Source organism: Narcine bancroftii, chromosome 6, assembly GCF_036971445.1.
Source record: "Narcine bancroftii isolate sNarBan1 chromosome 6, sNarBan1.hap1, whole genome shotgun sequence".
In the NCBI taxonomy this organism is placed as follows: Eukaryota; Metazoa; Chordata; class Chondrichthyes; order Torpediniformes; family Narcinidae; genus Narcine; species Narcine bancroftii.
The window spans coordinates 169520593-169536031 of record NC_091474.1 but is presented as its reverse complement, the minus strand read 5'-3'; the positions used below and the strand labels follow the sequence as shown (position 1 = coordinate 169536031).

Below are 15439 nucleotides of genomic sequence, written 5' to 3'. Positions count from 1 at the left end.
TTGAGTGAAATCATAAAATAAGATAGAGAGTCATCAAGACCTCCATAACTTCTGAAATCGTGTATCTGAATTATTAATTGAATAATGAATCTTTTCCATATTTAAACAAGACATGATGTCACACAACCACTGATCATGAGTAGGCGGGGCAGCATCCTTCCACTTAAGTAAAATAGCACTCCTCGACAAAAGAGAGAGTGCGACTCTGAACCGGAGACAAAGAAGAATCATTCCCTCCCGAAGAGGGTCACCCATGGATTCAGTATTAAATCTGTATTAAAAATTTTGACAAAGTATGGAAACTTCTCTCCAGTATTTTTCTAAACTAAGACAAATCCAGAACATTTGAATTAATGACACTTCTCTGCTCTTACGCCTGTCACACCAGAGGCTCACATCGGAATAAAAGCAAAACAATTTAGCCTTAGATAATTGTGCTCTGTGTACCACTTTAAATTGCAATAAACAATGTTGAGCAAATAACAAAGAGCTAATTAACCAACTTAAAAATTGTGTCCCAATCCACATCCAATATAGTCAAATTTAAAACCTGTTCCCAAGCATATTTAATTTTAACTAATGAAGTCTAACTTAAACATAAGACTTTGTCATAAATAATAGATGTTAAACCTTTGTGAGAAGGCATTAGGCTAAAAAAAACTCATCTACAAAATTTGATTCAGACTATTTTGGAAAATCAGATAATTTTGATTTAAGAAAATTTCAGGACTTGCAACTATGTAAAAAAATGAGATTTTGGAAAATTAAATTTTGCAGAAAGCTGCTCAAATAATGCAAAATATCCATCAATGAATGGATCCTTAAAACTTTGAAATACCCTCTCTATACCTACTCCGAAAAATAGCATCATGTCAAGAAGGTTGAGAAAGGTGATTGGATACAATAGGGCTTGAGAGAAAAAAATTATGAAATGCTAAATGTTTTCTAAACTGTGTCCAAATTTTCATAAAATATTTAACAAATGGATTATCTATCTATTAATTAAGTTGAAAATGGAAATGAAGAGGCAAGAAGTGCTAAATTAGAAAATTATGGGGGGGGGTGGTGGAATTCAGCTCCATTGATACCTATAATGGGCAGTTAGACATAAGACTTTGTATATTAATGGCCCAATCGTAAAATCTAAAGTTAGGTAGAGCCATTACATCACCTTTCTTAGATCTCTGAGGAAGAACAGATAAAATGTCCTGAAGCAACATTTGGTGTGATACCATTTTGTATTGTGCAACAAATGCTTGGAAAAGTTAATAAAGAAAAAGTTATTTGGGTTGTCACCCCTGCAGTAACAAGGAAACTTAGGTTACTACACAACAACCCAAACGAGTAACTTCAAACATTAAAACAAAGCTTTGGTTTCCTAGTGAAGAAGTTCATCTATTGGCAGCAAAGTCTCAAACTCACACAATTAGATGCATCGACCCAGTGACACATTGAACCCATCCAGGATAATGTAGATATCACTACACTACAGCAAAATCATCTCTATCACTTCAAAGTCATGGCTTTGCAGCCAACATGAAGTTAAATAAACAGGTAAAATGCAGTTAATACAAAAGGTAGATATACAAAACAAGAAAACAACTTTCAATCAGATTTTCTTCCTTTTTTATAAAGGAACATCTCTCAGGGTCAAACTGCTGCATTCTTGATTGCCTTAATTACCATGATGCCCAGCTTTTAGGCATTGCTTTCCACTGATGATTATCTGATCATGACTCAGGATCATCCATTTACACCGAGCTAGGAACCATTATGCAAGTTAAAGTAAATGACAGGAACTTTATAGATATTTGAAAGGGGTACTCTGAGTCATTGTCCTGGGAACTTGAATTTACAGTTTCCTGTTTCAAACATACTCCCCTAATTGGCCTTGCACTGTCAGCCCGCTGTTTGTGCTGACAATTGTTTATTATACAAGCTTGTTCTGGGACTCAAGGAAGTCCAGTAGAGATTGTTTCACAGATAAATTCACAAACACTGTCTGCCAATGAATTGCTTCCTTCCTGCAAAGAGTAATTGATGGTGATGTAATCTCGATGTTATTACCAGTTCTGATGTCCTGAATCCAAGGCCACTTACGTGATAGCTAGAAGTCAAATTGATAGAAAATAGAAAGGTTTTCTTTCTGAAATTGTTAAGTGCAAATATTTTCTTTTCTACTGAAGTCTTCAATAACTTGTCTATTATAATCAAGAATCAATTATACTCCCCAGCAACTTAAACCTGTGTCCTCTTGTGGCAAACATTTCAGCCCTGGAGAAAAAAGACTCTATTTACATGATCAGTGCCTCATCATCTTAAACATCTCTATCAGGTCCAGTGCTGGATTAACTCAACTGGAGACCCTGGGCTAGGAAACCTTCGGAGGCCCAAACTTAATAGCATCTGATCATGAGAAACAAAACCTCATTCTCTTCTTTACCTACTCAATGAAAGCCATTGATTTAACAGGTAACTGACAACAGTGTATTCGTTAACCTGAATCCTTAAAAAGAAACGTCTTTAATCATAAAGCTCAAAATACTGAATTGCTTCATCCCAGTAACATCCTCCAGCCTTTCCATCACTATCACATCTTTCCTATGGTGTGGTAACCAAAACTGCAGGCATTACTCCAACTGAGGTCTGACCAATCAATTGTAAAGTTGGAGCATAACCTCTGTGTTCTTGTATTCATTGTCCAGACCACTGAAGGCCAGTATCCCATTCTTAATCACATTATCTAACTGTTCCAGCACATTCAGGAATCTTTAGATTTGTATACCAAGTTCCATCGATTCCTCAAAACTCGCATGAACACTACTATTCATGGTATATGTCCTGGGCTCATTGGTACTGCCAAAATGTATCACCTTGCATTTATTAAGATTAAATTCTATCTTAAATTTCACACCCCATTTGATAAATGTATCAATATCAGTCTGTAGCTTAAGACTACTCTCCACACTATCCACAATCCAACAATATTCATGACATATGCGATTATGTCCCCTACATACATATTCAAATCATTAACATAGAACATAGAAAATGTACAGCACAACGAGGCTTTCCCATATCCTTCTATTTTTCTAAGTTCTATGGGCCTATCCAAAAGTCTTTTAAAGGACCCTAACATATCTGCCTCCACTAACGTTGCCAGCAACCTATTTCACGCATCCACCACTCAGCATAAAAAACTTACCCCAACATCTCCTCTGTACCTACTCCCCAGCACCTTAAACCCATGTCCTCTTGTGGCAAACATTTCAGCCCTGGAGAAAAAAGACTCTATTTACATGATCAGTGCCTCATCATCTTAAACACCTCTATCAGGTCCAGTGCTGGATTAACACAACTGGAGGCCCTGGGCTTGGAAACCTTCGGAGGCCCAAACTTAATAGCATCTGATCATGAGAAACAAAACCTCATTCTCTTCTTTATCTACTCAATGAAAGTAGGACATTGCTGAAATTTTAGATTATTTATAAATTTATAACTTTTAATATGTTTATAAAAGTTTGTAATTAATGAAGACATTCACACACATTCATAGCTATGTTTCAACATTAAACAGTTTCTTTCAAGCTTTTTTGGATGCAAACATCAATTATGTCATTAAAATCAGTAAGTCACAGTTAATCATTTTCTATGCAGAGAATGCTCAGATCAGACAACCAATCTTGGGACATTGTTGACTGTAATCCTTTTAACTTTAGAAAATGATCTTTCCCCAGTACAGTTAGTGACCAGTAAAAACAGGAACAATCTGAAAATCATTTCCACATTGAGAAAAGCTGCCTGAATTTTTGCTTGGAATATTATTTGATACATATCTTGGTGGCTGAAATTTTCTTTTTCAGGGTGAGCTTGTTTGATGTACAGGAGGAAGTGTAAGAGCTCATTGACTAGACTAAGGTCAACCTCCTTTGGATACCCTTGCATCAACATCTTGATGGCATTGTGAATCCGTTGCTTGCAGGTTCACCAAAATTGAAACATTGCCAGCTACATTCCTATACATTGTTGCTCCTCTGTCTAGATTGGCTTCAGGAGCATCTATGATGGGAATAAATGAATTTACCCTAAACCTGTCTCTTGGAGAAAGTTTGTCTAAGGCTTTGGGTGCTGTCCCATTATTGTTTTGTTATTTTTTGAATTCTCTTACTTATTTTGACAGTTTTGTATTCTACATCCAGTAGTGTAAGCTTGCTGTTCAATTTTATCAAAATTAGCCTGAGCATTTGATACAAACTGCAAAAATTGAGCTGTAAATGTTTGCACGTGTTCAATGAAATTTGCGATCTTTGGAGGGCCTTGCTAACTTTATAAAATTGGTCTAGCAAATGTGTCCAAAGGTGAATCATGAAAATGAATTCAAATTCATCTATTTTCTGCAGAAAACTTTCAGCCTGTTGTCTAGTATCTCCCTTTCCTGTTTCATCACTGCAAATTTGACTGAGGAATTCAACAACATTAGCATAACTTCCGGTAATAGCTGCAGTAGCTTTGTGTGAGCCTCCCATCTCCTGTCTGATAAATATTCAGGAATATTTGACTCTGGAGGCAAGAAATTTTTTAGTACTACCCATCTTTTTATCGAAGCTGAGATAAAAAAACAATAGAGCTCATTTATTATGCCAAAACAATTCACTGCATCCAGGCACGACTCAACTGTGGTTTGTCCAATTAGATTTAGAGAATGTCCAGCATATGGAATAAACTCTGCAAACTTGTTCCTTTCCAGAATTTTTTTTTTGTTGAACGCTGTTATACTTTCCAGCCATATTGGCTGCTTTGTCAAATGATTGACCTCTACGTTTACTGAAATCAATTTCAAGTTCACTGAAGTAGTTCAGTATCAGCTCAGCCATACTCTCACTGCTGTGATCTTTCAGTTCCAAAAATTTCAGAATGCGTTCAACTGGTAATCCATCACTAGGAGAAACATATCTAACAACGACAGTAAGTTGATCACATGGGAAACATTAGGGGTTGAATCGACTGAAAAACTGCCTGTTTGATGTCACTCAGGATTGCTTTTCGAACTTTATTAGCCATCAACTGGATAAGCTCTTCAAATACAGTTTTGGATAAGTATGATGGCTGACTAGACCCTTTCATTTCTGTGAGGGGTGCTTGACAAAAGTGGCGACTCTCTGTCTTCCTTACGATAGACAATGTTAAATAATTTCATGCATGTTCTAAATGTAGTATTACATGACAATAATGGAACCTTTACCTTTACTTCCATACTGATTTATGTGAGCACACAGGAAGCGATCAAATTTGGCAATCCAAGAAATTTACCATTGTTTAATGAACCAAATGTTTCATCATATCCCCAAATGCCAAGCCATGTTCTGCAATAACTCGCCGAAGTACGCACCTCCAGTCTTCTTGTTCTGCTTTGATTTGGCTCTTTGAGTTTTGATTTGACCATGCTTTCTTGTTAAATATGTTAGCATATTCATATGATTTCTAGAGTTTTTGTGGGTTTGAACAAGATAAGCATAATGCCAATCATCAAATCCAGTAGAAGCTAAAGCTGTAGTTGAGATAGCTTGGTTAGAGAGAACTTGCACACAAAACAGTAGACTTTTCCTTTTGTGGAAGAATACACTAGCCATTCTCAAGAGTAGGTTTCTCCATTTATTTTGGTGGAATGGAATAAATTCTTTGAGCAGAACCGGACTTGTTTTTTGTAGGTTTGCTTCGAATTGGTAAAAGGTTCATCCCAGTATTGACATTCCGATTGACATCTCTCAATCCAGAATGGTTTTTCCTTGTTATTCAATGTGGTCCATAAACCTATGTCATTATTGTCTCTGAAATCACTAACAGCATGAAGAGTTGGTATTTTTGTGTCTGTAATGCTAGGGTTTTCGCTGAGCTCATTTACTTTGCTTTCCAAGTCATTAAAACGGTAATGTCCTTGAACTATCTCGTGGCCTGTTCCTTCAGTGCCTTGGGTTAATTCTTTGGCTCTAGGTCCTGTCACTTCATTGTCACTTTTTTCAGAGGTTTCAATACTTGTAGTGGTTACTGACAACAATTCTCCTTGACGTTCTTGGGAGGTTGTGTTCTGTACATAAACTGGTTGTTCTTGTACATTATTTTGGCCTAGGTATGCCCCTTATTTTTATTGTTACAAACAAAATAAAATTAATGGTCTTTTTTTGGCAAGTGGCCAAGCCCCCCCCCCCCCCCCCCCCCAGATTATGAGGCCCTGGCTGGAACCCGCTCAGTAAATTTGGAACTGATCAAGTCACCTCTCATCCTCTGCCGCTCCAAGGGAGTAAAGGCCAATTGCACTCAACCTGTTTTCATAAGGCATGCACCCTGAACCAGATAACATCCTTGTTTCTATGAGCTCCACATCCTTCCGGTAGCGAGGTGACCAGAACTGAGCACAGTACTCCAAGTGGGGTCTGAAGAGAGTCCTATATAGCTGCAACATTACCTCTTGGCTCCTAAATTCAATTCCATAATTAATGAAAGCCAATACACTGCACACCTTCTTAACCACAAAGTCAACCTGTGCAGCTTCTTTGAGCATCTTATGTACTTGGACCCCAAGATCCCTCTGATCCTCCATATTGCCAAGAGTCTTACCGTTAATACTATATTCTGCCATCATAGTTGACCTACCAAAATGAACCACTTCACACTTATCTGGGTTGAACTCCATCTGCCACTTCTCAGCCCAGTTTTACATCCTATCAGTGTCCCGCTACAACCTCTGACAGCTCTCCACTCTATCCACAACATCCCCCAACCTTTGTGTCATCAGCAAACTTACTAACCCATCCTTCAACTTCCTCATCCAGGTCATTTATTAAAAATAATGAAGTTAGGTTTCCATAACAGATCCATATAACCATATAACCATATAACCACTTACAGCTTAGAACAGGCCAGTTCGGCCTTACTAGTCCATGCCGTAACAAATCCTCACCCTCCTAGTCCCTGACCTGTATGAAGAATATGACTCATCTTCAAGGACTTTTTGATTTCTTTGGGCAAGCTAGTTCCGGACCCACAAAGCAATGCCCCCTTGGATCCCATGCCTCCCTACTTTCTCAATAAGCCTTTCATGGGGTACCTTATCAAATCCATTGCTGAAATCCATATACACTAAATCTGCTGCTCTTCCTTCATCACAACCTCAAAAAATTCAATCAGATTCATAAGGCATGATCTGCCCTTGACAAAGCCAAATTGACTATTCCTAATCATATTGCACCTCTCCAAATATTTATAAATCCTACCTCTCAGGATCTTCTCCATCAACTTACCAATCACTGAAGTAGACTCACTGGTCTATAATTTCCTGGGCTATCTCTACTTCCTTTCGTGAATAAAGGAACAACATCTGCAACCCTCCAATCCTCCAGTACCTCTCCTGTCCCCATTGATGATTCAAAGATCATCACCAGAAGTTCACCCATCTCCTCCCTCACCTCTCACAGTAGCCTGGGGCGCACCTCATCCGGTCCTGGTGACTTAGTCAACCTGATGCTTTCCAAAAGCTCCAGCTCATTCTCTCTCTTTTCAGTCTACTCCAAGTCATCACTACAATCACCAAGATCCTTTTCCATAGTGAAGACTGAAGTAAAGTATTCATTAAGCACCTCTGCTATTTCCTTCGGTTCCATACATAGTTTTCCACTGTCATGCTTGATAGGTCCTATTCATTCATGTCTTATCCTCTTGCTCTTCAAGTACCTTTAGAATGCCTTGGGGGTTTTCTTAATCCTGCCTGTCAAGGCCTTCTCATGGTTCTTTCTTGCCCTCCTAATTTCCATCTTAAGCTCCTTCCTGTCAGCCTTAAAATCTTCTAGATCTCTAACATTACCAAACTCTGAATCTTTTGTAAGCGTTTCTTTTTTTTTGCAATATTTCATCACTTTAAATATATTTAACAATCAACATTTATACCCAATACAAAACAAAAAAACCCTCCCTTCACCCCATCCTCTCTATACAAGTCCTATTAAACAGAGAAAAAGAAAAAAAATCATCCCATTATCAATGCATACAGTAAAACATATGGAGACACAATAATATCACAGTGTTAAAATCTATACAGAGATCTACTGGCAAGTGATTGTAACCCTATGTTGGTGCCAGTGAGGTATCTATATGCTCTAAATAAGGCTGCCACACTTTTAGGAGGGTGTTGAATCCTTCCTGAGATATTATGTGTGATAGTACAGATCTATCACCAATGTATATATAATGTATACAGTATCTAGACTGTGCTTACAGCGATTGGCTGAGAGCTAAGCCATGCCTACTGTCTGGGCCTTAAAGGGTTGTGTCCCTAGCCAGGTCAGATCATTCCGGACTGGTCGGCCAACTCTGAAGAGCTCCTGTCTTTTGCTAATAAAAGCTTTGGTTTGGATCAACAAGTCTTTGATTCTTTCAATGAGCTCTACAGTATGTGACCTTTTCAAGTGGGATACAGCTATTCATCTCCGAAGACCACTTATCCATGAGTAGACAGAAGTTAGAATTCCATGTTATTACTATGTATTTCCTGGCCACACATAAGGTAATTTCTGTGAATTTAATTTAAGAATTAGTTAGTAATCTACCAACAGTGGTAAAATTCCCCAGAAGACAAAGCTCTGGGAAGGTGACTCCTGTAATCTTAATTAGGGTATCACAAAGCTCATACCAGAAGGGCCTCACCTTCATGTAAAACCAGGTAGAATGTAAAAAGGAACCAACCTCTACATCATACCTAAAACACATCTCTGATGATTCAGGTTTATATTGGTGTAATTTCTGTGGGATGAGGTACAGTTGGAGAAAATTATAATGAACTAATCCATACCTGGCATTGATAGTAGCAATCAAACTTCCCGGACACAGATCTGACCAGAGTTGTTTGTCAATTGTTGTGTCTAGGTCTGACTCATCTCACCCTAGATTTATGCAAACCTGGCTTTGGGCTGTCACTCATCAATACAAAATACATTCTATATATAAACATATACATTTCCTTCATGGAGTAGTTTCTCTTTTTCAGTGAGTCCCAGCAGAGTCATTTCAGAGCCTAAATTGACCCTAAGGAAGGTAACTGAAGGTAACAAAAAAAAGGTCTTATTGGACAAGTAATTTTTCTTCTTCAGCTGTTCAAATTACATGAAAAGTCCTTTTTCATAACAATCCTCCAAACATTATATCCCATTATGATACCAGGCTTCCAAAATTTTATTGTTCAAAGTTATGAGTATAAGTTCATTTTGTCTTAAAGGTGTCTTTGGTGACTATCCACTTTTCAATCCAGAGCCTCCACAGGTCTCACCCATATTTTAACCAAGTGTTTTAAAATGGGGTTGTCTGTTCTGTTGGATATAATTTTGGAATTCCATTTATTCATGAAATCATTAAACACCTTCTCTTTTAGAGAGTGCAATCAAATTTTTACCCAGGAGGGGGGTATCACCTTTCTCAAAAAATTAAGAAGTGAATCTCATTTGGGCTGCAAAATAATACTTTCTGAAACTAGGCAACTGGACGCCTCCTCACCTGTAATCCCATATTAACTTTTCCATGGATATTCTAGGTATTTACAGTTCCAAATAAATTGCCCAACATGCTTATTAAGAGTTTTAAAAAAGGATTGATGTAGTGGAATAGGCAAGGACTAGAAAAGATAATGCAATCTTGGCAATATATTCATCTTTACAGAGTACTATTTCGATGGGGAGAAAATTAATCCTCGGAGGTGCAAAGAGACCTGGGCGTCCTTGTGCAGATAAATCGAAAAGTTAATGCCCAGGTGGGATTGGTAGTGAAGAAGGTGAATGCTATGCTAGCATTCATTTCAAGAGGAATAATGTATAAGAGTAGAGAGGTGTTAATGAGACTCTATGGGGCACTGGTGAGACTCCATTTAGAGTACTGTGTACAGTTTTGGTCCCCCTAACTTAGAAAAAAATGTGATGTTGTTGGAGAGGGAGTGCAGAGGAGATTTACTAGGATGATTCCTGAATGCAAGGGCTGGCGTATGAGGAGCGTTTGGCAGCTCTTGGGTTGTATTCGTTGGAGTATAGGAGAATGAGGGGGGATCTCGTAGAGACATTTCAAATATTGAAAGGTTTTGACAGAGTGAATGTGGATAAGATGTTTCCCTTAATGGGTGAATCGAAGACAAGGGGGGTCATAGTCTTAAAATTAGAAGTTATCCAATCAAAACAGAGATGAGGAAGAACTTCTATAGTCAGAGGGTTATGGATCTGTGGAACTCACTGCCACACAAAGCAGTGGAGGCCAGATCACTGGGAGTATTTAAACAGGAAATGGATAAGTATCTCATTAGTAAGGGTATCCTGAGACAGCTTTCATTGGTCCCAGCAGAGCTTGAAAAACTCATGCAGTTTGGCATGCAGAGTTTTGCCGCCAGCCTTCCAGACCTCTGGGGGGATTCCATCCATACCTGCTGGTTTGCCACTTTTCAGTTGTTCAATTACCTTATATGTCTCTTCCCGGGTGAGGACCTCATCCAGCTCTAGCCTTAACGGCTGTTGAGGGAGTTCAGGACCTTCGTGATGCCATCATCATCACCCTGTACAAAAACAAAGACGAGAAATCAGACTGCTCAAACTACAGGGGAATCACGCTGCTCTCCATTGCAGGCAAAATCTTCGCTAGGATTCTCCTAAATAGAATAATACCTAGTGTTGCCGAGAATGTTCTCCCAGAATCACAGTGCGGCTTTCGCGCAAACAGAGGAACTACTGACATGGTCTTTGCCCTCAGACAGCTCCAAGAAAAGTGCAGAGAACAAAACAAAGGACTCTACATGACCTTTGTTGACCTCACCAAAGCCTTCGACACCGTGAGCAGGAAACGGCTTTGGCAAATACTAGAGCGCCTCGGATGCCCCCCAAAGTTCCTCAACATGGTTATCCAACTACACGAAAACCAACAAGGTCGGGTCAAATACAGCAATGAGCTCTCTGAACCCTTCTCCATTAACAATGGCGTGAAGCAAGGCTGCGTTCTCGCACCAACCCTCTTTTCAATCTTTTTCAGCATAATGCTGAAACAAGCCATGAAAGACCTCAACAATGAAGACGCTGTTTACATCCGGTACCGCACGGATGGCAGTCTCTTCAATCTGAGGTGCCTGCAAGCTCACACCAAGACACAAGAGCAACTTATCCGTGAACTACTCTTTGCAGACGATGCCGCTTTAGTTGCCCATTCAGAGCCAGCACTTCAGCGCTTGACGTCCTGTTTTGCGGAAACTGCCAAAATGTTTGGCCTGGAAGTCAGCCTGAAGAAAACTGAGGTCCTCCATCAGCCAGCTCCCCACCATGACTACCAGCCCCCCCACATCTCGATCGGGCACACAAAACTCAAAACGGTCAACCAGTTTACCTATCTCGGCTGCACCATTTCATCGGATGCAAGGATCAACAACGAGATAGACAACAGACTCGCCAAGGCAAATAACGCCTTTGGAAGACTACACAAAAGAGTCTGGAAAACAACCAACTGAAAAACCTCACAAAGGTTAGCGTATACAGAGCCGTTGTCATACCCACACTCCTGTTAGGCTCTGAATCATGGGTCCTTTACCGGCATCACCTACGGCTCCTAGAACGCCTCCACCAGCGTTGTCTCCACTTCATCCTCAACATTCATTGGAGCGACTTCATCTCCAACATCGAAGAATTCGAGATGGCAGAGGCCGACAGCATCGAATCCACGCTGCTGAAGATCAAACTGCACTGGGTAGGTCACATCTCCAGAATGGAGGACCATCGCCTTCCCAAGATCGTGTTATATGGCGAGCTCTCCACTGGTCACCGAGACAAAGGTGCACCAAAGAAGAGGTACAAGGACTGCCTAAAGAAAGCTCTTGGTGCCTGCCACATTGACCACCACCAGTGGGCTGATATCGCCTCAAACCGTGCATCTTGGTGCCTCACAATTCGGCGGGCAGCAACCTCCTTTGAAGAAGACTGCAGAGCCCACATCACTGTCAAAAGACAAAGGAGGAAAACCCAACACCTAACCACAACCAACCAATTTTCCCTTGCAACCGCTGCAACCGTGTCTGCCTGTCCCGCATCGGACTTGTCAGCCACAAACGAGCCTGCAGCTGACGTGGACTTTACCCCTCCATAAATCTTCGTCCATGAAGCCAAGCCAAAGAAAAGTAAAGATATCAAGGTATATGGGGAAAAGGCTGGAAATTGGAACTAGATGTGAGCATAGTTCAGCTTAGTGTAGAGTCATGGAACAGATACAATGGGCCTAGTGGTCTCCTTCTGCTCCTTTATCTTGTGATTTAGTGACCCTGCCAATTAGAGTGATGGGCAAATTCATCCACCTACTCAAATCTTCTTCAATTTTACTACATAGCAGGAGGTAATTGAGTTTGTATAAATTCTGAAGATCGTCATCCACCATTATTCCAAGGTATTAGATGCCACCCGAAGGCCATTTGAATGGACTTGTTCATTTTCTTTTCTTTTCTTCTTGACTAGATTTTGTATAGCCTTTGTACATCACGGTTCCTGTACCCTATCATAACTTCCCTGTCTCATTGGAAAGTACCTAAGAAGAACTTCACACAAATATATTTGCCATCTTTCTTCTGTAATTTCCCTGAGAACATCTGTTCCCAATTTAAGCTTCCCATTTCCTTCCTGATAGCCTCATAATTCGCCTTACTCCAATTAAACATTTTTTTTTAACTTGCTTGTTCCTATCTCTCACCAATGCTATTGTAAAGGAGATAGAATTATGATAGCCATCTCCAAAATGCTCTCTCATTAAGAGATCTGACACCTGACCAGGTCCATTTTCCAAAATCAAATCAAATACAGACTCTCCTCTTGTTGATTTATCTACATATTATGTCAAGAAGCCTTCCTGAACTCACCTAACAAACTCCACCCCATCTAAAGCCATTGGAAATGCCAATTGATATATGGGAAATTAAAATCTCCCATTATGACAACTCTTTTATTACTACACCTTTTAATATAAATTACAAACATATTATTGTCCATAAAAATAATGGACTCTCTGGTCAACCAAGAAAATTTCACACAATTGTGAAAACACATATGCACAAGATATATAGTAGCTATCCCGTTTGAAATAATGCAAGCACTTGAGAGAGACATGAAACCAGAAAATAAGTCAAGGCTAATTCTGGAAATAGCTCTTTAATTCATAGGCAATCCAACTAGTTGAGAAGATCACTCTGGCAAAATACATTTTTCCAAGTTGGTATTCACTTTGGCCAGAGACTGATCCAGCTCTCACTTGAAGGATCCCAGTGAATGGTTGGTGACACCAGTTAGAGACAGCAGTCTATTCAAGAGTCCACTATTCCCTAAAAAGATCCTTATCCAAAACATTAATCCAGGTGACCCAAGTCCAATCTAATGGTGAAAACTATAAATACTATTTTCCCTCATCATATTCTTGACCTCAAACTGATCACGTTTGCTTACATACCTCCAAACTTTAGTTCTTATCTTGATAACTAATATACTCCAAACTGGGGATTAATTTGATGGTCTACTTCTGTCACTCACTTTCAAATCTTCACTGCCAGTCCATCAAAAAAGAGCAAGATTAGCCATAGTGCTTCAAGTAAATTCAATGATTCAGTGGGTAATTTTGAAGAAGTGTTACTTATTTTATAGCCAATTGTACTAACATGCATTTCATCAATCTATTTGCTCTAGCTATTAACAATTAACTTTTTGGAACATGAATAAAACAATACATTTATCATGAATCTTTCTTGACCTCAGGATATCCCAAGCACATTATAGTTGATGAAGCACTTCTGAATTGATGCAATGTGGGAAGCAACAGTGGCCAATTTTTTTTTGTGTTGCATTCTAATTTAAGTTTAGAGGTTGAACCCATTAGTCTCCATTTCCATCGCTGCTGCATCAGAAATATAGGATTGATCTTGATTTTGGATGCTGTCTGTGTGGAGTATGCAAATTCTACCTGTAACTGCATGGGTTTCCATCAAATATTCCAGTTTACGCCCAAAAATGTGTTTGTAGGTTAGCTGGCTACTGAACAATGCCTCCTATGGTGGCAAAGGAACCAAAGGGGTATTGGTGGTCATGTGAAAGAGAATCAATTGGAAGGACATGGAGAACGCAATTGCTCTGCCAGATGAATGCTATCAGCCAAATCATCCTGAGCGGCATAGGTATGACAATGTGCTCAAAGAGTGCAAACATGCAAATTGACCTGGGTTAGATTGCAGTAGTGATTATTTCTGGGAGAAATCACGACCATCAGGAAACTGGCTCAATTGTGCACAATTCATCTTAACACAACTGACAATTTCCCACAGTGAGTTGTGTACCCAATTTAGGTCACAAGTTACACACCACATTTCAACACTCACAAAAGAATCAAGGCACACATTGCATCGAGATCTGCCTGCCCTGTTGCACTGACATCTCGCAAACAGCATATGCCTGCTTACATCATTCACCCTACCATCTCTGCCTCTCTGATCAACCTGCACCATAAGACGTGAGGGCACCTCATGGCATGGGACCTGACCAAATCAGATAATCTCTGGATGCAAACCCATGCACAACAGAAGTTTGGCATGTCCCGTCTTAGTGTTTTCAACCGTTTCCGTGGCAGCCTTTTATGTGGTTGTTCTGATTGCCATGGAGAAGAGTCACCTTAAAATTTCACACACTCCCAGTGAGAATGCAACCAGAACAAGGCAGTTGGGAACTATTCATGTAGCTTCAGATTCCTGTTTTTATGTATAATGATATTTCTGATGTATTTTAGGCAATTGCATTTTTTTTATTTTGTGGGCATGTGATTAGGTCACAACATTTGATATAGCATTTCCACAGTGACTCAAAAACAGGATGAAATCCAACTGCTAGCCATGAATTTTTCTCCCTGAAATGTATATGTATGTTGGACAACAAACTTGCCAAAGTGCTTATCACGGTACATTTGCACAAAGTATACAACTTGCCAGTCATTTTAGAATCTTGCAAATTTGTAGTCATAGAATCTATAAGTGGTCCATTCTTTGAAAATTGAACAACCAATGCTTAGATTATATATTAAATGAGAAAATATGAAATAATGCAGTCTAGCTTATGATCAGTTAAAAAAAATATTTATACTGTAGGTCATCTCAACATACTGAAATTATTAATTTTTAAGAAATGGTTTATAATTTCAAAATTTCTTCCAGTTAACAGATGTTATTATAGTTAAAAGACTATTTTACAAAATATGTTTCTCCTGTGGCATATTTCACTGAACCACAGGATGATTACAACATGGAAGGAGACCATTCAGGAAAACCAATTCAACTAAATTCATTTCTCCCTATAACCGGCAAGCTCTTCCCTTCAGAGAGCCCTGCAAATAAATGACACTGTTCAAGATTCAT

At 39.3% G+C, this 15439-nt stretch overlaps 2 long non-coding RNA genes across 3 annotated transcripts in view; one reads left to right on the top strand and one right to left on the bottom strand.

Annotated features, from left to right (window-relative positions):
- LOC138737656 (uncharacterized) overlaps positions 1 to 15439 on the top strand; it is a 113418-nt gene that overhangs the window by 63214 nt on the left and 34765 nt on the right. The window lies entirely within an intron of this gene.
- Positions 736 to 14580, bottom strand: LOC138737655 (uncharacterized). The gene is made up of 3 exons (XR_011341111.1): positions 14495 to 14580; positions 10485 to 10579; positions 736 to 2107 (listed from the first exon to the last, which is right to left on the bottom strand). It is a non-coding gene; the product is annotated as an uncharacterized lncRNA (long non-coding RNA).